Source organism: Mytilus californianus, unplaced genomic scaffold (assembly GCF_021869535.1).
Source record: "Mytilus californianus isolate M0D057914Y unplaced genomic scaffold, xbMytCali1.0.p SCAF_1, whole genome shotgun sequence".
Taxonomy (NCBI): Eukaryota; Metazoa; Mollusca; class Bivalvia; order Mytilida; family Mytilidae; genus Mytilus; species Mytilus californianus.
Window position 1 is genome coordinate 102,422,025 of NW_026262581.1, and position 24,697 is coordinate 102,446,721.

At 31.9% G+C, this 24,697-nt stretch overlaps 1 long non-coding RNA gene across 1 annotated transcript; it reads left to right on the forward strand.

Annotated features, from left to right (window-relative positions):
* Positions 1-9,837: 9,837 nt before the first annotated feature.
* LOC127728277 (uncharacterized) lies at positions 9,838-24,489 on the forward strand. The gene is made up of 4 exons (XR_007994070.1): positions 9,838-9,876; positions 18,963-19,058; positions 19,417-19,492; positions 23,147-24,489. It is a non-coding gene; the product is annotated as an uncharacterized LOC127728277 (long non-coding RNA).
* The last annotated feature ends 208 nt before the right edge of the window (positions 24,490-24,697 follow it).

Genomic DNA, 24,697 nt, shown 5'->3' on the forward strand with positions numbered 1-24,697 from the left:
TTTTGTTGACGTCTTTGTCATATTTACTATCAACTACAAAACTTTTTTGTTTGCGTCTTATAAGATTTATTTGTTTGCTTTTATTATTTTTTTAGTCAGTTGTGTTGTATGTCTGTGATGTATGTTCACACAATTCTGGCTGCTGGATCCCAATTATTGTCACATTAACCTATTATGTCTTTTTGGGTTGCTCACTCAATATTTCAATATAACGGAACTATAAAAAAAACTGTCATACAAGTGAGAGGTTTACCTAGATATAAAACCAGGTTTAACCCACCATTTTATTTGGAAAATTAATGTACCAAGGCAGGAATATGACAGTTGTTTTCCATTCGTGTCGTTGGTTGATAATGTCTAACGTTTGATTTTGGCAGTTTTTAAGGTCTCACCCCTTTTTGAATTTACATTGGAGTTCGGTATTATTTTTTATACTTTTTTCCATGAATAATAACTAGTTCTCGCCATACAGATTTTAAGCTGAATTGGCATAATAGCTGTGAATTGTCTGTCGTTGTGGCTTTGAAGGACATTTTCCGTAAAGCATAAATACTAATAAACTATGAAGCTGGAATGCTGCTTCTGAAACCCTTCATATATCTTCTCTATGGGTGGATAGTAAAGGAAAGGATCATCTGGAAAGAAGTTTAAAAAAAATAATACAATAATTCTATTTATGAAATTGTTGTCAGGAATCTAATCTGAATAAAATTGAGAATGCAAATGGGGAATATGTCAAAGACACAACAACCCGACTAAAGAGCAGATAACAACCGAAGGCCACCAATGGGTCTTCCACGCAGCGAGAAAATTCTGCACTCGGAGGTGGTCCTCACCTGGCCCCTAAATAAAATTGTGTACTAGTTCAGTGAAATAGGACGTCACACTAAACTCCAAAACATATTAATGAACTAAAATTAAAAAAACATGAGTTTAGTGTGACGTCCATTTTCACTGAACTAGTACACATTTTTGTTTTTATGGGCCAGCTGAAGGACGTCTCCGGGTGCGGGATGTTTTTGCTTTGTTGAAGACTCATTGGTGGCCTTGGGCTGTTTTCTGCCCTTTGGTCGGGTTGTTGTCTCTTTGACACATTCCCCATTTCCATTCTCAATTTTATTTGTCGACTTAATTTAATGGAAGTAATACCTTAATTAACATTTTTTCTACGTTTCGAATGTTTGCGGTCCTATTTTTACGTCATTATCCTTTTGCTTATATTTGTTGAAATAAAAGGAAATAGTTTTTTTCTCAAAATCAGCAAAATTGTTAAGGTACTTTGTTCCATCCATTAAAAACAATCGGTTTTGCATTTGTGTACAGCAGAGTTTTCGGCTCTAAAAATTTAATATGTACGTAATACTAAAATACCCCCCAAAAAAAATCTATTGCCTCCTTTCGTGATGACTTTGTCGATTTAAATCACTTGCACAACCCTGTATTTCTTGTAATTTTTCTTTCCCGATGCAGTTAAAATTCATCAGTGTAAAAAATGTTGTCAATTCAATTCAATTCAATATTTTATTTACGTCCAATAACACAATACAATCATAAAGATACATTTTTTTATACATAAGCCAATCTGTATTGATTCTAAAACATTCAAAATTAGGGAAGAAAACAATTTCGACACTGAGATTAAAACATTAATGTTCACGTATGTTCATGAGAAAAAAAAAACAACCCCCCTCCAAAAAAAAACAACAAAAAAACACACACACAAACTCAGAAAAATAAGAATAGTCGGTGCATAATCATGAATACGTTTCTGCTGCAAAGGGTTTTTCACAAGTATAGTTTTTAGCAGAAAAGTTCTAGTTTCCTACACCAAACTATACATTTTAGCTATTTCGGAAAGTAAATGCAAATTTCATAAGGCTTGGTCCAAAAAGCTTTTTACTGTCATATATTTTGCAAGTACGAAAAAGACCATACGAAAGTATATTTTGTCTATGTTTTGTAATTGCACAACTATTTAATATTGATCATGCATTCGTTCTAAAATAAAATTTTAGACAAGTTAAAAGTTAAAAGTTACTAAGTGAAAAAATTGGACAACCGCAATGGGTTAATCGCTTTGACGTCCGAAAAAGATAATAGCCAACACATACATTGTCACTTTTAAAGCTAGTTTAATTAATTTTTATGTTTAACAAATGTTTAAAGAACGTGCGATATCATAAAAAAAATGTTTAGCAAAACATAACAAACACGTTAGTAAAGAATGTTTAAGTATTCAATATTAATCATAACACAACGGTTATTCCTGTACTAGTTTTTCGAATTATTTGATTAAGGCGTTGGAAACCTTTGGCCTCCCCACAGTTTAAATGTCTATAATAAGTACGACGTGACAAATGGGCGTTACAGGCGAACGTTCACCTAATCTGACCCAGTCAATTGATGACCCGAGCGCGCGAAGAATGATCTCGTCCAAACTGTTATTAAAACGATAATATTTACAACATAAAACTCCTCGGCGTCTTTTTAGAATTAAAATACCGGTTTTGGCACATAAACTAATTATATCTTGATTCGAAAACAATAATACCATTTTCTGACAGTCTGTAAAACTATTAAAATGTTCATCAATTTTAAAAGAGTCAATAAAAAGAATTTGTCTACGATCATTATAAACAGGACCAATGTAAAATGACATGATATTCATCTTCAACAGTATTAAAACAATAAAAAGAACATCTCTCTTCCAGTCGCAACTTTTTATACCTCCCAGTTTTCAGCCTAAAGTCAAAAGCGCTATTTCTAAAATTGAGTTATCTCTTGTATGTAAATGTTAGCCGACTTGTGAACAAATTAATTTTGTACGAGCTATTTGACGTCAGAATCCAAATTATGCTGTATAAAAATAAGGAGATGTGGTATGATTGCCAATGAGACAACTATCCACCAAAGTTAAAATGAAGTGGATGTAAGCAATTATAGGCAACCGTACGTCCTTCAACTATGAGAAAAACCCATACCGTAAAGTCGGCTATAAAAAAAAACCCGACTTGAAAAATATGAAACAATTCAATTGAGAAAATAATGGCCGAATTCATAACAAAACAATTTACGAAAAACAAATATGTGTATATTTTCTTGTTAAAATTATAATTTAGACACAACATGCATGTATACATATATTATACTGTATATATATTAAATATATATGAAACAAGACACAAAGTAGATTTGAAGATGGCCCTTTTTGTATATTCATTTTACGTTTACAGATCGATTTCTTTGAAGGGTGAATGTGTTCTGTGTGGATATTATAATCTGTTTGTTCTATGTCAATACAATAAATACTAAATTTAATTTCGATGAAATTGTTTAATTTTGAACACCTTTTCCAAAAAAGAAAAAAAGAAAATTGCATATGAAAATAAAAAATTATAATCAAAATCTTCATCTTTACAGCATAATAGTAGTACATTTCAAAATTATAAAGTTTTACTATTATTACAATGCTTCATAATATGAAACTTTGATCTAAGCAACCAGAAAATTTTCTCGTCAAAATGTTAATCTTCAACGTACCTGTCCCTTTTAAATGAGAATAAGTGAAAGTGCTTTTTATCAATAATTAAATTAATATGGAATTAGAGCAGAATTGACCGAAGTCAATAATAAGCCAGCATGCTAAACAAGTTTTTTTTATTCTTTTAAAACTAATTAGATGAAAGGGTAGTTATAAACAAAACCAGACCAGAAGTATATATTAAAAAGTTAAGGAATGGATGGTTTAAGGGTAGTTATCCTTTATTTAAGTTTATGTGCATTTTTAAATATAGTAGGCTTATCCAATGCAATGTGTGACATTTTGGATTGGAATAATTGGTCACAATGTAATGCAATTTGTGGTGGCGGTTCACGTTTAAGAAATAGAAAGGTTAATTACAACGCTAACTGGAAGCCTTTAACTTTAGAAAACTGTTTAAAGAACTGTAATATCACTGATAAGAAGTGGACGACCAAGGGTATGGAAAATGAGCTTTGTAAACCAAGTTGTCATAATGGAACTTACAATTATATTTTGTACATGCTCAATTGGATTCAGCAGCAATTGCTGTGAGAAAGGTAATTTATTTAGAACTCTTCCCTATACACTCAACTGAAGTTCACATAACAATTTGGATGTATAAGTTGATCAATTTACTAGGAGTAGCAAATGGCCTTTGTATACCTGTTTTGTCTATTTTAAAAGAGTAATTTCTCAGTAACTTACTTTTACTTTGAACTTGTATTATTGTCTGATTGCAATAGTCGTTCTCCAATTGTTCAATTGGTTCTGATAATTGAAATGCTATTTAATAAGTACTGGTAAATGTATTATTACTGCATACTTGATTTTTCCTTCCTGCTGCTAGTGATATATCTTATTAATGGGAATTTAAGCAGGGAAAGGTAATACAGTTTTGATGTCTGCCTGTGGTGGTCATTCTTGTCGGCTTGTGACATGCCTTCAGTTTTTTTTAAGAAAACAAGCGTGTGTTAACCTTCTATGTATGTACAATGTATACACATTTGAATCATTTGTACAGACAAAGATGAATGTAAAGATAAACCGTGCCAGTATGGTCAGTGCAGAGATAGGGTGCATGACTTTTACTGTAAATGTCACGCTTTCTCCGGGAAAAAAGATGTTCTGAGAGTGAGTATATAATAAGTATGCAGGCAAAAATAACCATATGTCTACTTAACTATCATTTCGCATAACAATACATACAATGTACATGTACAGTAGTTTCTTTTTTCGTATCGTTTTTTAAACACCTGTAAACAGTTATTAAAAAAATAAAGGTTACCGAGCTTGTTTTCAAGCTAATTCTGGTATATTAACACATTTTGCGAGCATATTACAGGAGGAAAGCATTATCATGTAAATAAAAGGACAGAATTTTTAAATTGAAATATGAAAAGATTGCTCTAACAAAATCGGTCACTGTAATTTTTTCTTGATAAAATATAAAAAACAACTTTACATTTCTTTAAAAATTTAAACTATCGGAATTATCTCACCTAATATGGCTAATTCAAACCACCTACGAAATGATTATTAATCTGCTGAATAACACACATCATATGTTCATAAGACACTAGACTATCAATCTTCAATATTTGAACTTTGTCCTACATATTTGCATTTAATTAGGGTTTCAAACTTCTTGCATTTTGTGCAAAACTACAAAAAATGCCAAAATAGTTTCATTTTGCAATCTTATTATTAATATTTAGATATGAGCCAAGGTTTTACACAAACATATATTTTCCTACACGATATGTTTTACAAGGACGCAAATGTGTGTAAACTATCATTTTGAGTTAGAACTTGGCTCATATCTATTTTGACCAAACAGTACGTGTAAAATGGCCGTTTTAGGTTAAATGTGTAAGTTTCGACATGCTAAGGACGGCATTGTAAATCAAATGGCATCGTTCTGTCAATATTGTATTAACCGGTTAAATTATCAACATTATTAACCTAATTTTGAAAAGCTTGAATAATTTTACTATTTTTGCAATTTCATGGGCCAAATAATTGCTCTTATGATACCTCCTCCCTTGTTTTATCAAAAGAAATATGAGTTTCTCTTTTTGTAGTGAAAATCTGGGCTATTGCTTTGTGTCGGCAGCAGTTCTAGCTCTAATGATGCTGACCTGTTTCTTTTTGTTCTGTATTAAGAAGTAAGTATTTTATTTCAAAAATATATTTATTTCTTAATTAAAATGTGAGACAGGGGGTACCCGTGAAAGGGGACGAAGTCAGCAAACCTTCAGAATACTTTACGATATCCCGTTAACAGCAGATTTATATATATAAACTTTATTGTAAAAAAAACCGGCACTATTTTTTGTGAGATAGTAACTGAATTACGGAAACGTATCCAATTTTTTACCCTATTGTTAAGAATTTTATATATGACTTCATTTTCAATGTAAACAAAGAAACGTTATCTTCAGGTAGCGTTTTTTTTTTTTTTCGTTTTAAAGTATAGTTTAATATTAAAAAAAACACAAAAAAAACATAATAATTTATACATAAAAACAACGAATGTACAATGTACAAAGTCGGCTTACTACTTATATTTGTGATTCAGATACAAAGACCTACCCGATTGATCTGAGGTGAGTTACGGGAAATCGTATGACATACAACATGGCACGTGCGTCAACAGAACAGGAACCTGGTAATGCACAAGCTCAAAAGTTAACGATCTTTAAAACTGACAAAATCAAATGTTATCAATCAAGTGACAAGTGAAAAACAACTGCCATATTCCTGACTTGGTACAGGCGATTTCCGAAGAAAATATAAACCGCTTAGAACAACTGGCAGGTATCAGGTGGACAAGTCCATGTCCTGTCGGAGGAGCTGTACACAATCAGTTGAATTCTGTCAAATAGTTTAAAGGAGTGACGCGAATGACTCGAGTGAAATCCATGTGTCAGTTCAGCTACTCTGTCAGACAACAAAATAATAAGTTAAACGCATCTTAAATTTAAAATTTATAAAACCAATTCAATATTTTTAAATTTTAGATATGGCAAGGAAAACAACCAAAGAATTGAACCACAACGTAATAGAAATATTACAAAGCCTACCACCAAACCTTGTGCCTGGCCATAATATTAGGTCATATTAGACAACCACTGACACAACTGTCTCTTTAAATTAGTTTAAAATACATATTGAACTAATTATATATTCTTTCTTTAAGATCCCATATTTTCATTATTTTTGCCATAACTGCCTGTTATTTGGTTTATTTCAATCTCATAGTTGTTTCCTATATTTTTTTTTATCTATCCTGGGTCATTTTGTTTTTAAATTTACCTTTTGAAATTTATAAACTAGCTGTATTTTACTTTGTTTTTAGATTATACAACGGATAAAATGGCAGTTTGGGATTTCATCTTAAAACCTATGTTCTAAACGGTTTATTTAGTAAATGGTTGAATCATTTCGATTCCTTTGATTCACAACATCCCACCGGAATTTGCAGATTGAAAATGTCCGTCATATTTATTATTCGTTAATTGATTTGTTTTATATGGAAAGCCACAGTGAACCCCCCGATTATTATTATTTTTCCTTTAAAAATACATGGATACAAATAAATCTTCGGCTTTCAGAATCCCGCCGATTATCAATTCTAAAATCTTCGGCTTTTCAAAATCTTCGGCTTTTCAAAATTCACCGCCGATTATTATATTATAAAATCTTCGGCTTTTAAAAGTCTGAAAATCTTCGGCTTTTCAAAATCTTCGGCTTTTCAAAATCTTCGGCTTTCCAAAATCTTCGGCTTTCAAAATTTTCGGCTTTTCATAATCTTCGGCTTTTCAAAATCTTCGGCTTTTCAAAATTCACCGCCGATTATTATATTATAAAATCTTCGGCTTTTAAAAGTCTTAAAATCTTCGGCTTTTAAAAGTCTGAAAATCTTCGGCTTTTCAAAATCTTCGGCTTTTCAAAATCTTCGGCTTTCCAAAATCTTCGGCTTTCAAAATTTTCGGCTTTTCATAATCTTCGGCTTTTCAAAATCTTCGGCTTTTCAAAATTCACCGCCGATTATTATATTATAAAATCTTCGGCTTTTAAAAGTCTGAAAATCTTCGGCTTTTAAAAGTCTGAAAATCTTCTGCTTTTCAAAATCTTCGGCTTTTCAAAATCTTCGGCTTTCCAAAATCTTCGGCTTTTCAAAATTCACCGCCGATTATTATATTATAAAATCTTCGGCTTTTAAAAGTCTGACCCCCGCCGATTATTATCAATTGTAAAATCTTCGGCTTTTATAAACCAAACCAAAAATAATCCCCGGGACCCGAATATTATGATTGTATAATCTGCGGGGAAATATAAAAATGCAAAGACTTACATCAAATGCAGACGCGGAACCGAGAAATACATTCGAAACACTCTAGATTTGCATATTCTGGTTCATTACACCAAGAAAGGTTGAGATAGATGGATAGGTGTTATTGTTGAAAAGACAACTGAAAACCTTAAACACGCAAGCACATGCAGACTATAAAGTACGTGTGTATGTATATATTTAAGTGTGTGCGTAATCGTCTGGAAATCTTTTACGGCCCCCCCCCCCCCCCGGGTGACAAAAAAGGGGGGGTATTAATTTACCCCCTGTCCGTCCGTCTGTTCGTCCGGGGGCTTAAAAATTATCCAGACGCTTACGCATACACTTAAATATATACATACACACGTACTTTATAGTCTGCATGTGCTTGCGTGTTTAAGGTTTTCAGTTGTCTTTTCAACAATAACACCTACCTATCTCAACCTTTCTTGGTGTAATGAACCAGAATATGCAAATATAGAGAGTTTTAAATGTATTTCTCTGTTCCGCGTCTTCATTTGATGTAAGTCTTTGCATTTTTATTTTCACGCAGATTATAACAATCATAATATTCGAGTCCCGGAGATTATTTTTGGTTTGGTTTATAAAAACCGAAGATTTGATTATTGATAATAATCGGTGGGCTCTTGATTAAAAGCCAAAGACTGAATAGTGAATAATGAACTATTTCATTATTCATTATTGAATTTTGAATAATGAAAAATGAATAACGGACGTACTTCAGCGCGGTGACTTTATTATTGAAAATAATCTACGGGATCTTGATTAAAAGCCGAAGATTTCATTATTGAAAAAATCTGCGGGCTCTTGATTCAAAGCCGAAGATGTTATTATTGAAAATAATCTGCGGGCTGATTAAAAGCCGAAGATTTAACAATTCATAATAATCGGCGGCCATTTGATCAAAAGCCGAAGATTTTATGATATAATAATCGGCGGTGAATTTTGAAAAGCCGAAGATTTGAAAAAGCCGAAGATTTTGAAAAGCCGAAAATTTTGAAAGCCGAAGATTTTGAAAGGCCGAAGATTTTGAAAAGCCGAAGATTTTGAAAAGCCGAAGATTTTGAAAGGCCGAAGATTTTGAAAAGCCGAAGATTTTGAAAAGCCGAAGATTTTGAAAAGCCGAAGATTTTGAAAGCCGAAGATTTTGAAAAGCCGAAGATTTTGAGAAGCCGAAGATTTTGAAAGCCGAAGATTTTGAAAAGCCGAAGATTTTAAAAAACCGAAGATTTTGAAAGCCGAAGATTTTGAAAAGCCGAAGATTTTGAAAAGCCGAAGATTTTAGAATTGATAATAATCGGCGGGATTCTGAAAGCCGAAGATTTATTTGTATCCATGTATTTTTGAAGGAAAAATAATAATAATCGGGGGGTTCACTGTGGCTTTCCATAGTTTTAGGCCGTTAGTTTTTCATTTAAATTGTTTCACGTTTTGTCATATCGAGCCTTTTATAGCTGACTATACGGTGATCTATAGTTGCTTACATCCACGTCTTTTGGACTCTGGTGGATTGTTGTTTCATTTGCAATCATACTTAATCTCCTTATTGTTTATTATATAGTTAAGAAAGTTATTGGTCATTATAGTTTACTTGCATTGTTTTATCCACTACATGTAGGATATGCGTAGACTATTACGATAGGAAGTTTATTTTTATTTGTAGTTTGCTTAAAATTATTTTTAGTATCTACATGCAGGGTATTTGTACACTTCCATAAGCATTCTGTTGGTACTGTTATTAGTTATTTATTTGTCCGATTGCAAAACAAACATATCACATTTTATTTGCTTTATTAATATATGAAGAAAACAAATGAACAAGTTTGATATGTGGTATTTCTAATTTCACTGATAGAAACTTTAACAAAGGTTCAAACCAATGCAATATTCATGAGATCACAAATCACGAATTCCTTTGAGAAAAGAATTTATTGACAATCTGTTTTCGACATTAAATTGATGTTCATTTCAATCAACGGACGTTCGAAATCCAGACACAGTAAGTCGATTATTCTTTAAGACAGAGATAATTCAATTTTTGATTTAACATATTTATATGTACCATGCAGGTAAAAAAAGGCTATGTAAGAGCTCTCAGAGGGAGAGAAATACATTGATTCAACAGATGTGTTTACGTATCAACGATTGGTCATAGTTGTTTCAGAAGATAAATTTAAATGTTAACTCTAATGTTAACCAAATTAGTTTGTAAAAAATACAGGGGAAAAAAAACATAAAATATCTGTTAATGACAATTACACAATTTGGTGCGTCCGAAGCACTTTCATATTCCATAAATATTTCATAACGGTCAACCAACTCGTGATGGTGTCCGTAAAATTTACGAAGGGATGATTTCAACTTCACCACTTGGAAATCTTGGTTTGATAGCTTCGTTGTGAGCAGCAACCCTCTATCAAGGAAATTATGATAGGAAATGCAAACCTTGGAATATCGTATCAACTTGGAGACATATACTCCGTATGCAGGTGCTGCTTGAATGTTGCTACATAGAAATGGAAAGTTGACATTTGGGAAGCTGAAAATCATCTCTTGTGTCGTAAAGTTTTGTTTTCAACCGACCCTCGTTGTCAATTTCTCGATGTACGTCAAGATATGAGGCAGACTTAACTGTATCTGTTGTATCTTTTATCTCAAGTTCGATGGGATAGATGCGTTCAACATAGTCACCAAATTTTGAATTATTTAGTGAGAGAACATCATCTATATAGCGTAACATAAAGTTAAAGGATACTGCTAACTTCCTTTCTTTCTTCCAAAGAAGTTCCTGTATGGATTCAGCATCATATGAATAAAGGAACAAACTACAGCGTATAATGGGATTAAACATTTCATATAACTAAATAATGAATCTTCAGTTTTTCGCTTGACCAAAAAGAAATGTCTTAAATATAACGTTACAGGCAACACTAGATTTTAGTTGTACAAATCTGGTAAATTCGTTAAGAATAAACAAATCAAGGTAAAAACAATCCAATCGGAGGTATGTGTCTTCTGCTATGTCTGTATAACCAGTCATTTAAATCAAACATCGGTCAAAATGTCACAAAAGGGATTAAACACAATCGGTACATTTATCGATTATATTTTTGGAATCTGCAGACCTCGAAAAATCGTTTCTTGAGAGTTGAAACACAGCCACATCGTATACGTCAACCAATTCGTAACGGTGACCGTAAAACTGTTATAAAAGGTCTGTTAATTTAGAGTATAATTTTTTCTTTAATTTGTGCATATCTATATTCACTACACGAGATTTCTAGATTGAAAAAACCCACTTGATTACAATTTTTTAATTTAATCTTTTCAGTAACAAACGTAATTACTACTAATTTCAAGGTAGTACAAAAATTGGAAGTGAAAAATCAATGAAAAAAATATTCCTTACTTAAAAAGGCACTTTCTTAAATGAACTTAATATCCAAGCTGATCATATAAAACAAAATCCTAAAGTCATCTGATACTTCAAATTAAAAAATTAAAAAAGTGTGTTTTATCTCCTTGAATAGCCAAGTGTTACTGAAATACGCGTGAACATGGACCTTCTTAAATAAGAAAATCTTTTATCTACAAAATCTTCAGAAATGAACTGCTATTAAACTATTGTCTTCCCGTACTCTAATTCGCAGAAAACTTTACTGTATGCAGTAACTTTAACCACGAGACCCTGTGTTAGGATGACTGGGGAATATAAATATAGTCACTTATAATAAGTCTTCTGCTAACCGGTAGTAAACCCTTGCCAAAGTGGGGCGTCCGTTTTGCTGTGCGGGATGTATACAGTACGCAGCCACGACCGGACAGATTACCTCGTGTAGAGAGAATGTCACGCTCTGTGTCAACATTATTTTATCATTTTTCATAAGCAACCTTCTTTTTATTCCATACCCACACAGTTAATCAAATGACTACACCCTCTAAGACTTTTGTGGCTTTACTGTTGATGACATTTGGTTTGATTTCTGCTCAAAATCTTGGGACTTCTTTGGATTTCAAACCATTTGAAGGGTGGATCCAGGGTTGGAGGAAAACAAGGGGGAGTGTCTATAATAGTTAAATGACATTTTTTAATATTTTCTTTTGCGAAATTTTTTTTTTCATCAAAAGAGGGGAACTTACGCCTTCTACGCCCCACTACTGGTTTGGGATCAATCTTTAATATACTGATGAGACAATAATCGTTGAAATGTGCATATAGTAAATTATAGTATACATAATCTAGTGATTATTGTCGACTTTTATTTCTTTAGCAAAGTCACTGTCAGGTGATACCTTTTTATACACCTTTAATCTATTCACATCTATAATTTATTTTTTTTTGGGGGGGAGGCGGGGGGGGGGGGGGGGGGGGGGGTGTCAAGATATTTAAAACATTTTTTTCATTCTTGGTGCAGACATATTTATTCATTTTTCAAAAGCAAACTTTAAAAAAAAATCGCTGCCCCTCCCGTGGATCAAATAGTTGTTTCCTTAGTTTTATGGTTGGCCAGCATACCACAACTACTAAGGTGGCTCGGGTGTCTTCCTCCATCTTGGATTTTTAAAGAAGCAGATAACGTTGGTCTAGATCTTTGATGAAATGCGCAAATTTTGTGAGTAGTATGTAATTTATGTGTCAGACTTTTGATGTAAATATTAAAAATTGTGTGTTTTATCATAATTACGGCTGTAATTTCTCAAAAACCTTATTTGTGTTTGATTCATTTTTTTTCAACTTTGCCAAATAAGGGGAGATAACTCAGATAAAGTAATTTTTATAATAGAAAGTGTTGTGAATTTACCTATTTTAATCTGTAGCAAGAAAACAAGTTCCGTGACCCCATTTTTTCTTTTTCTTATCTGAAAGCATGTTATAAGAGCTATCTTCTCACATTATATCTTAAAATTCTATCGGGTAGTTTTCATTTTATCACACAAAATTTGATTTTCCATGCACAATCTATACAAAATCTGACAATTTTGCACAACCTGTAGCGTGAAAAAAAGTCCGGTGACCCATACTTTTTATTATATTTTTGAAAAAAGCATGATAAAAACTTCATTTTAACAAATAATTAAAAACTTCTGTCAATTTTAATTAAGACGCCCCAGCCACCTTAAGTAAAGGACAATAAGAACATTTATTTCGTTTTGAGATTGAAATCTTGAATATTATAACATCTAAGTAACGGATCCCATACGAAGAAGTTTGTCTACCTTTGATCCTCATACATAAAGACAGCTTGGCATGTCTAATAATAGATAGGATTATCTTTGAGGAGTCCGTAGGTGTTCTGTTGCAAGGCAAAATTTCTGTCCTTATCCAATATACACTCATTTTCAAGCGGCAGTCAAAATTTCCCCGACCTGCATCCCGGAAGGCCTCTATTATAGGACCTACGTATTGTATGTATTGTTAATTTGTTCTCGACCTGAACATGCATGAAATATATGACACTGGACGTAAACCAACCTACAATTAAGGAAAAATAAAAAGGATACCGACAACGGTGCATGATCGTATCCTTCCTTTTCTAATAAAATTGATACAGGTCCGTTGTACGTACGTATTGAAATAAATAACAAAATGACTGTTTATTTGAAATGCAAATAAAAGTATTATGAAATTAGTTAAACTGATGAAAAAATATTTACCATTTCTCCTTTTTTAAAATCTCGAAATTTACACAAATTGTATTGATAGCTTAAGTATAATCTCTCTGAAAAAAAACTAAACAAGAAGGCAATAGATCGAATGGGAACAAAATACTAATAAATTACATGATTAAGTGTACCTCGCAAAATTTGCATAAATATACGACTCCACTAATACGATGTTGCAAGACCATTATGGTTAAAAAATGAGGTTACAGTATTTATCCAATGTTAATTATTGTCTTCATCGCACATTTTTAACATATTTTTTGGGGTATTATGTTATAAATCTACACGTCGACGCTATCGGACTCTCTCTCCTTTTGGAGTTAATGCAATTCTCTGTTTTTGTTTTATGAGATCTGAACATAGGTAAAAGTTAATGCAATTCTCTGTTTTTGTTTGATGAGATCTGAACATAGGTGAACTACTGTTACGTTAATTTACTGCTAGAGAGGGTAAGTCCAGGTGACCATATTTCTATAACCTAGTCAATTCTTGCGTTCAAAGAAAATAATTTAAATCAACTGTTTCTTATAAGCAAATTTATATTAATCGCTATATAACCATATGCATTGATTTAACACCATTCACTCACAATAATGACATTTTGGCTTACCCTGTCGACTCAACCGGTCTCGCTTCTTTTGGAGTTCATGCGATACACTCAGTTTTGTGTGTGTTACCTTGAAATGTCTATTTCTTATCAATTTCCAAGATATGAACATCGATAAACTACTGTCGCCTTACTACTGGGTAAAGGTTTCAATATAACATTTATTGCAAAACAAGCACAAACTGCCCAATTATCTTAATCTGAAGTTCGTGTCATTAACCTCTTGCTGCAGCTAATTAAATGATCTTTCATTTCGTTTGTCTGAAAATCGGGGAAAAGATCAGATTTAAACCTTATCTTACATTATGTTTTCATTTTATACGTTGCAGCTTGTATATGTTATTCAAATATTCTGGAGTCGATTATTACGAAAACTTTCAAAGATCTGTTAGAGAACATATATAAGAGTCTTCCATCTCTCAGTATTATGTAAAAATTTGACTGTCTACCCTTTACACAAGTATCCCCATTCCAAACTTAAAGACAAATTGAAATATTTGGTCCAAGTTTGTGTGATATAAAAGAAATCCCAACGTAGAAGCGCATATCTTGTCAAGAAGCTTGATTTCTTGATTGATAACATTTTTCTAACGTTCGGAGGACGTGTTTGTTCAACACACACTTGGTATTCCTGAAATACAGGATACCACAGATACAGTTCAGTTACCCTTCCAGTGCACCTGGTTTTTGGTGTCGGTCGTGTTGCTTCGTTTTACGTTTTCTGTGTTGTTTTTCGAAGAATATTGTATGATTTTTCGACGTCTATTGGTTTTGACGCATCATCCTTGGAATACAAGACGAATGACCGGAACTTGAAACAGCAGGCACTTTCAAGTGAAAGAAGTAAACCTTTAAATTATCATTCAATAAACTTCTTTTGTTAGCAAACTATAATGTCCAACATTAATACATACTTTTAAAAGTTGAACATTTTAGCACTTACATACACGTTTGAATGGTTTTACACTAGTAATTTTTGGGGCCCTTTATAGCTTGCTGTTTGGTGTGAGCCAAGGCTCCGTGTTGAAGACCGTACTTTGACCTATAATGGTTTACTTTTATAAATTTTGACTTGGATGGAGAGTTGTCTCATTGGCACTCATACCACATCTTCTTATATCAAGTTATGAACTTATGGTAATGCATGATTTAGTACGTACATGCAGCTTTTCAGATTAAATCATCAAAAAATTTTTAAAAAATTAGACCATTCGAGGGACCAACTAGGGTTTTCTATATTTTGTTTTTCATGTGTTGGAGAAAATTTTGAATTTAATTTAATCACGTTTAACATGAAACAAATTTATAACAACAAATTTCATTATCAAAATTTTCAATATATGAGTAACCAGTTTTTATGCTGGAAAGTTGATAGTAACATTTCCTGTGATAGTCTCCCCCGCATACATCTGTACTGCCTTCCCTTTATAGTTGTCATGAATTATCTCCGGCATTTCATTTTACTTTTGAGCAAAATTTGGCTTATCAGTAATAACGGTTACCGTTTTCTCTAAGTTTTTTATGTCTTTTAAGACCACATTCAACTCTGCTTCCTGAGATGCGGACAACAATACAGCATCGTCATCATCCGGCATTTCAACAATTTCATTCATGTTATTATCACCATGTTCGCTAGAATTACGTTTTTTTGTTTTCAGCAGTCATACCGGTTCCAACTGTTGACAAAGTGATGGACATTTCACGTTGTTGTTCGAGTGAAACAACACTATGAGAATTGATAGACTGAACATTTTTGTGACTACTTAGCTGTATTATACGTGTATCATGCAGGGATGATTTGGTGTACTAAAGCACTCACAGTCGTTTTACGCGCACTGTGATTAGTTTTACTGCCCTGTATTCCTGCTTTGTCACACATGTCTTTAACAAAGTTGTATAAAGTGTTCTTTCCCATTGGTCCGCGAATACCAAATATCATCTTTTATATTCCTATTAATGCCCAAATAAAAATGATTCTCGTCTTCAAACATATCTTCAGGTCTGTGTTTAATATACTGTTTATAAAATTCCACTGGACACCTGGCATTTCCTGAAAAATAAAATACATGAATTCTTTAATTCTGACATTGATAAAGAAAGCATGATCATACTGCACGAACTGTATGTATTGCATTGAAATGTATAATTTGTATGCATACAACATGTCCAAAGTAAAAATCCACCAATACAAAAAACGAGTAACAATTGATAAACAAAGGTCATTTGTTCGATTTGATACAGGGATTTTCAAGTGACAATAAGTATTATTACATGCAGATGTTACCTTTGCGTATCTGGGACATCAAACAGTGTAAAGATTGATATTTGGTACTCATAGTACATTTTTTATGAATGCTTTTTTTTATACAACCAAAATATGAATATTGCCATTATATAATATACAAAGTATGTATGTACCTGGATCCCCAAACATCTTTGCCTGGAAAGCCCGTGTTTCCCTGGCATTAGTACCAGTTTTCGTCTTGGTGACCCTTTCAGTGTGCTCCAGATTTTTAATTTGACTACTATAGATTCATACATGTAGTACAAAGTTGTAATATAGCTAAAGTTTGAGTGACGGTTCTCCTATAAGGTATAGAACCACTGATTCGGGCCCGGTCAGAAAGAACATATTGGGCTATGAATTAATGGATTTATACCATAAAGGAGGAGAAGATAGCAGACAAGACTATAATATACTACACTGAAGCAGTTGATAAATTTTTCATATCAGCCCGCTAAGCACCATTTCGGAAAATATGGAATTCACGTAAATTAAATGCTGTTATCATATACTTAGGGTAAATAACTTATAATTTTTAAAGTACGATAATAGCATTAAATTTACGTGAATTCCATATTTTCCGAAATGGTGCTTAGCGGGCTGATATAAAAAAAAAATATCAACTGCTTCCGGCTATTATCGCAAGCCTTTCCGTTACGTTACCGCATGGCATTCTGAAGTTACTCGGCAAATTCCGCAAAATACATCTCAATGGTACGTTTTCAGTGAAAAACATAACAAAGTAGGGTACAAAAAAAATATTAGGAAACACGAAAATATATTATGTAAAATGCAAAACAAATGATACAATAAATGCATTTTCAGTTCAAAGTTTCCAGCATAATTTAGTAAGTTACTTTACAAATGTTGACTTTTCCAAACAGTGTTCATTATATTTTGTTGATTTTTTTTATCGTCAATATAAAAATATATTATACTGTTTTTTTTTTCTCTCTGTTGAGGCATTTGATAGAAAGATTTCATATTGGATGTATTACATTTGGCGTCCGTCGTCCGTAAACATTTCACTTTTTGAACTTCTACTTAAGAACCACGTAAAAGGATCAATATATTAAACTGCTCTTTGGCTGATCTTGAACCTTGGGCTGATAATACATCTGATATGAAAAATGCCATGTAATAACTTAAAAGAGGCTAACATCAAGTGTAAAACGTACCTTTATATAACATCACTTGACTGGTATAAACAGCGTCAAACTCAGCTAAAGCAAACAGTTGTGTACCCCAACGATGTGTTTTCTTCTCAGGCATGTTCTTCATTACCTTGTTTCGTAACTGGAATCCAGCCATAGACTTATTAACTGTTTAATTCCGTCCTAGATTGTATTTTGTAACGTATCATTCGAAATATTAAAGATTGGCCTTATTTTGAATCCTTGACCATAACCTGCATAGAAACCTTGGAAGAGCAGTGGTGTTTACACTGCAATGTTAAAAGTGTTACTGTAAATTCAGAAATTATTGCGTGCATTTATTATTGCGATTTTGTCATTTTAGACTAAAATGCGATTTTAATTTTTGCGATATTGAGAAAATTCTGTTTAATTCATATAAAAAATTTCAAAATGCGAGTTTAAATTATTGCGATTATAACCCATTCGCATTTTTCGCAATAATAAAAACATCGCAATAATTTCTGAATTTACAGTATATATTTTGAGCTCTGTTCCTGCTGAAAAGTTGTGACAGTTATGGTGAATGAAGAAGGTAATTGTCACCTAAATTATTCCAGTAGAATTCGATGGTGTTTTTTACCAGCTTAAGGGCATACGATACAGTTACAGGGGAAGTAATGACGTTGCTAACGTAAATTGTTATTTTCGCGACGTCAAACTGTGACTTATCGGGAAAAGATGCAGTTTTCGGCTGATTTTTATCATTCAAACTTATTTAACTTGAAAACGAGTTCATGGACCCCTCTTTTTTAAAATGACATTTGGTTTGATTACGTATGAAGATTATGTGTACCAATTTTCATGAAAAAGTCAATAGTGCAATTATTTTAAATTTGATAAATATACAGCAAAAAATTACGTTTTTTTTCTACATTCATGAACATTTGATAAATATGAGTTATTTGTAAAAATAAAATGTACAAATTTATAGAACATTTATATAAAACAGAAATTACAAATAATTTAACAAAAAACAGCTTGTGTTTATCTTTTAAAACAAAAAAGTTATGTATTTCTGTCGAAAGGAAAAATACGTCCACAAATCCGAATTTTGAGGAAATATCTGAAATTTCAACTTCAATTTACTCAAAAAGTAGCACATGATGGTATATTTTTTATTGCATATTTGATTTAATCAGGTAAAAAATAGCCTATATGCAAATGTTCATCAAAATTTCATTACGGGATCAAAACTGTATCGTATGCCCTTAATTGTCATCATAACAATACCAATTGCTTTCATCTCCGCGCGATTAGTTGCACACCAGTTATTAGTTCTAGAATTCTAAATAGGCTGTTGTATAGTTTATATGGCATATATATTTTTTTTTCAGTTTCCAAAATACCTATCAAATTTGTATTGCATCTGTTGTGAAGTAATCAAAATAGTCAACTGATCAGACGGAGATTATTGGGCGATTTTAAAAGAGGTATAACTATTTCTCTATCAATTTCCTAATTATAGAACCCATTTGCTTGTTTATTCTTAAACTCAATGTTAGAAGAAAAAGAACGTCTGATACTGTTTCAATAACCTATGCATATTCAAAAGTCATTTCAAGAAAGTTTGATTGTTGTTGGTACCTAAAGATGCTCTGCAGTTCAGAACAATACATAGCATACGAATATTTTCCGATTGCACATATATTTTATTCCCCATAGCTGTATTATTTGTGGAAATATGTGATGTTATAAATAGTTAATGCATTGAAAAAGATCATCATAACATAAATCGAGATAATTTTATATGTCAGAATTATGATTGAAATTTCTAATTGCGTTTTTCAGTACCACTGCAATAACATAATCAATCAACTCTTAAAATCCATTCACCCCTCAACAAGACCGTTCTAAAACAGCACAGGTATGTTAATAGTATACTGTTCCTTACACCGCAGACATTCAATTTGTTTTAATTTATTATACATGTACAAAATACTATTCATTTTGTTCATTCATTCATTTTCATTTTTATTTAATTATTTGGATTTGTCTTTTTCATTCTTATTTTCATTCTTAAAGAGTCCCGCTCAACTATTCGCAGCTCTAATTTCGGATCCCAATTTGCCGCAAACTCAAATTAACATTTAATAAGTTTTTATAGTTTATTTGTGAAAACGACATAATTATACTCTTGAGTTGTGTCTTGTTATATTCAAAACTATAAATTTATAGCTTTTTGTCACTCTTTGTCTATATTAACCATCAAAGTTGTGTATTTTCAATATTCAAATTTTCGGTTTTAAAAAATTCTAATATTAATTTATGGTCCGCTGAAGGCAAATAAAAACTAACACTAGTTATGATGATGCAGGCCACAAATGTGACAGTTTATGTTTCAAGATCAATCATATCGAAAGATACATGTATAAAATTTGCATTCACGACAATTATATGTACCAATTGTGAATTTAAATATACAATACTTTTAGTACAATCTGAACCCATAGGCATATTATGTAATAAGTGAAAAAGACAAATGTCATCAATTATTCAAATGGACATTTTTTAAAAGTCAATTAATTTCGAGTTATCTCTCTTTGACTATAAATTTGTTAATAATAGTGTAACATCTCAACTTTTGGGAGCAGATACCGCCTATTTTCATCACATTTAAATCTAAGAATGATATAAACTCTATTCTAGGTGGAAGAAGGGGATTAAAATATTTTATGAAATTGAGTGTCACCAAATTTCTGTATGTTCTTCCTTCATCAGCTATTTCAAAAAGAGGCAGCATATTAAAACATGTGTTTGAAGTAGCGCCCCCATATCAATTACAAAATTCCTAAAAGTTTCATGTTAGATATATACCTATTTACAAAACTATTTTCTACATATTTCTAAAATTTACAAAACACAACATAGAAAACTAAAGACTGAGCAACCCGAACCCCACCAGAAACCGGGAGTTATCTTAAATAATTCACATTAATCTGGGATACTGTTAGGTTTTAGATTGGATTACGTTTTTGAAAATTATGTGAAATAAATTCAAGTGATATTGTTACAACTCTTTGTCGGAACGATGACTTTTTGGACAAGCACTTTTTTATTTCTCTTGTTTTGTTGTTGTTTGTCTTTTTTTTAACTTCTAAAGGGTCTTGTAAATTTTAAGCATTTTTCTTTTGGTCTTAAACTTTTGACAAGTCCCGAATATGTATTATTTTAGATCAGGTGATGTAGACAATTTGTAATTGGATGTACATTTGCTTTTCTTTTCTGTTTTTATGGCAGCAGTTTCATTTTTCTTACATCATATTTCCTCTCGGATCTCGGATTTTTATAGTGATAATGACAAGAATTGTTCTGTTTATAACACACAGTTTATGTATGCTTCATAAAATGTTGATTGACGAAAACAAGCATGTAAAGAAAGATGGGGACACTTTTATCAAATTGAATTGTTATATTGTATCGTATATTAATGACATAGCATTACTTTTATAGGAATTTCATTTTTGTTAAGATATGTTTGGAAAACATCTTAAATACCTTTATCGCTATTACTCATTGGGCTATTGTAATATTTCCTATATTCATGTTTTATTTACGACTTCGGATCTAGTAATGCTGTAACTGAATTTTAAATTAAGAGAAGTTATATTTGTCCAAAACCCATGTAAAACTACGAGATACTAGTAGTTTCAGATCATTTTAGAAACAGTGCACAAACCAACATTCATATTCGATATCGAAGTAAAAAGAATATAGGAATCTTAATATCAATAAGGAAAATACTTCTATGAAGGGATTGGATTAACATATCATTAGCTTAATTATATATTATTTTTCAATTAACTTATTCGATTGTTCCTGGTATCTTCTAACTTTTTGACAAATCGACTGTATGAAATGAGTTTATAGTCCTATTAAAAGTTGGGGTTTTTTTTTGGTCCCCTGCGCAACGAGTTTCGGTGGACATAGAAATAGCGGGCGTATGTCCGCCCGGTTTTGTGAGCGCTCTCACGAGTACAGTTCTTGTCAGAATTTTTATAAAACTTATATCATAGGTTTATATCAGCATAATCTCGGACAGGTTCGAAAATCAGTACCGATTAACAATTTTCAAAGAGTTATGCTCTTGGAAATATTAATTATATTGAAAATTGCATTGTTGGCGCTCTCGTGTATACAATTCTTGCCAGATTTTTATGAAACTTATATCATAGGTAAATATTAGTAATGTCTCGGACAACTGCGAAAATCAGGGCCCATCGACAATTTTCAAAAAAGTTTTGTCCCTTGGAAATATCAGTTATATGGAAAATTGCATTGTTAGCGCTCTAATGTGTACAATTCTTGCCAGATTTTTAATTAAACTTATATCGTAGGTTTATATCAGCAATGTCTCGGACAACATCGAAAATCAGAGCCGATCGACAATTTTTAAAAGAGTTATGATCTTTAGAAATTATAATTGGATGAAAAATTGTATTATAAGCGCTCTCGTGTGTACAATTCTTACCAGATTTTTATGAAATCCTATATCATAGATTTATATCAGAAATGTCTCGGACAAGATTGAAAATCAATGCTGATTAACAATTTCTAAAGAGTTATGCCCCTTTGAAATATCAGTTATATGTAAAATTGCAATGTTAGCGCTCTAATGTGTACAATTCTTACCAGATTTTTATGAAACCCTATATCATAGGTTTATATCAGAAATGTCTCGGACAAATTAGAAAATCAATGTAGATCGACAATTCTTAAAAGAGTTGTCTCCCTTGAAAATATGAATTATAGCCCTCTCAAGTGTACAATTTTGCCAGATTTTTATCAAATTCATATCAAGGTTTATATCACCAATTTCGAAAATCAGTGCTGATCAAATATTGTACAAGAGTTATGCCCTTGGAAATAATAATTATATCGGATATTGCGTTGCATTTGCACTTTAGCCTTCATTTCACTAACCTTAACTAAGATATTTATAAAAAAAAAGTTTTTTTTTTTGTTATTGCCCTTAGAAAGATTATATATGTGCAACGCAGGTGACATTGAAGCTCTGTTCTTTTATTCATTGCTGTTGATGTAAATGGAGTTATAAAAAATAAAATGCTTTCATGTTGGTGTACACGCCGTGTTTAGGCAACTCTATTTCTTTTTTCTTACAAAATCAAATATATTCAAGTGATTAGCTCCACTACTGCTTTAATATACTATAAGATAAAAGACCTTTTTTCATTTTCAAATATCATAAAAGTGCTTATGTGCAGCAACATTCAAGCAGCATATGCATATGGAAACACATATTCCAGAAGTTACGATTTTCCAAGACTTGTGCTGCCTACCGCTTCTTTCTTGATAAAGGATTGTTGCTGAACCAAAGATTCTAAATGGTCAAGTTTAAGTCATCTATAATCGTATTTTTACTTGCAATCATGCAAAACTTGCCAATTTTTTAGTGCAAAAGACCATTAGTCATTTAAAAACTCCCAGTTCGCTCTCTCAGTATAACTATTCAATATTCTTTTTCATATTTTAATGTATGAATACTTATTTCTTTTTGAAGAAATGAGTCGCTGCGATGATGGTGGTGTTTATTGTGGAGACGAAGACAGTTCCGACGATAATGTCTGGTGTTGTTGTCCGGGTGGCATCAAAAAGAAGAAGGTTATCAACCAAAGTAGCATTGAAAATGCGTGCGCAACAACAACTGCCGAAGCAAATCAAAAGAAAAAGAAAGAAAAGAAACCGAAGCCAGATTATGAAGGAGGCCTTTTTTAATTCTGATACCAAGTGAAATTTTTTTTGAAATATTGCTTCGTTTTATGCAGTGAAATATATTTTGAAGATAGAACACTGTATGTTAACTTGACAAACTGAATGCATGCTTTTAATCTTTTATTAGTTATAAGTATTTATGTATTATTGGTGGTTTCGTAGAAAAGCATTGACAAGTGGTTAATGGATTGAACATGTAGATATTTCCAAATCTTCCAATACTCAATTCAGATTCCAAATAAAAAGAAGGTGTACTGTCGAAGGATAAAATGAGAATAAAACGTAAAAAACATCATCCTGTGACGTAGTTATTTGGTCCATAAGATCATTATAATTAAACCAACAACGTATTCTTTTGATACTTATACTCGTTATCATGAGCTAAAATAGTTAGTGCCAATTTCCTTTTAATTTATTTCCCACCAACGTAATTTTTATTATATCATTCAATATTTCCTTAAATTTAAATAATGTGTATTCTGAGTTGCTAACAAATTTATGACGTACCTCTCGACTTGATACTCTTTATTTCTAAAGTTAGATACAACCTGATAGATTTTAAAATTTCCAAACATTGAATTTGAAGGACATTCATAACCTACGAAACAAAAAGAAATAACACAAATAAGAGCTTTGTGGTAGTCTTTCAGAAACGAAATTAAATCATTTTGGCTAACTCTGTCGTTCGATGCAAACTTTTTTACAAAAGAATGTAAAATTTGCTTTAATATATAAGAATTGTCTTCAACTTTGATTTTTTTTAGATAAATAACATATTGAAGTACTGCATATAGTACATTTCACTGAAAATCCTTTGGATATATTATCTAGTCTCCTTGAAATTCAAACTCCAGTAGTTTTTAACACCTTTTAAATTTTGACAATTGAAGAGAAACAAATAAAAAGGAAGAAGGTCTTACCATTTTAATGAATAGACGGCAGAGTTTCTTTTTGGGATATTATAGAACTGGTATATGTTTTATTCAGTTTATTCACCTCTGTACTACCCGATGTTTTGTAGAAGGAAAGACAACTCTCATTTCCTTACGTATCATAATTCGCTTCTAACGTTTGATGTAGATTATAATGTTTCTTGTGTGTATTTCTCTAATAAAGATTCTACCAGCCCGATGAATGTTTACTGTTCAACACCTTCACAAGTAGTTTAAAAAGCAAGAATCGGCAACCATGATTAGATGGATGCTAATGTGAATACAAATTCTTCATATTCTTGCAGCAAATCAATTTAATTACGAGTTTTATCAACCTATTTAAGGGATTGTAATCAGATGAAAACAAAACGTCTGATATATGATATGTAATAAACGAGTGATTCCTG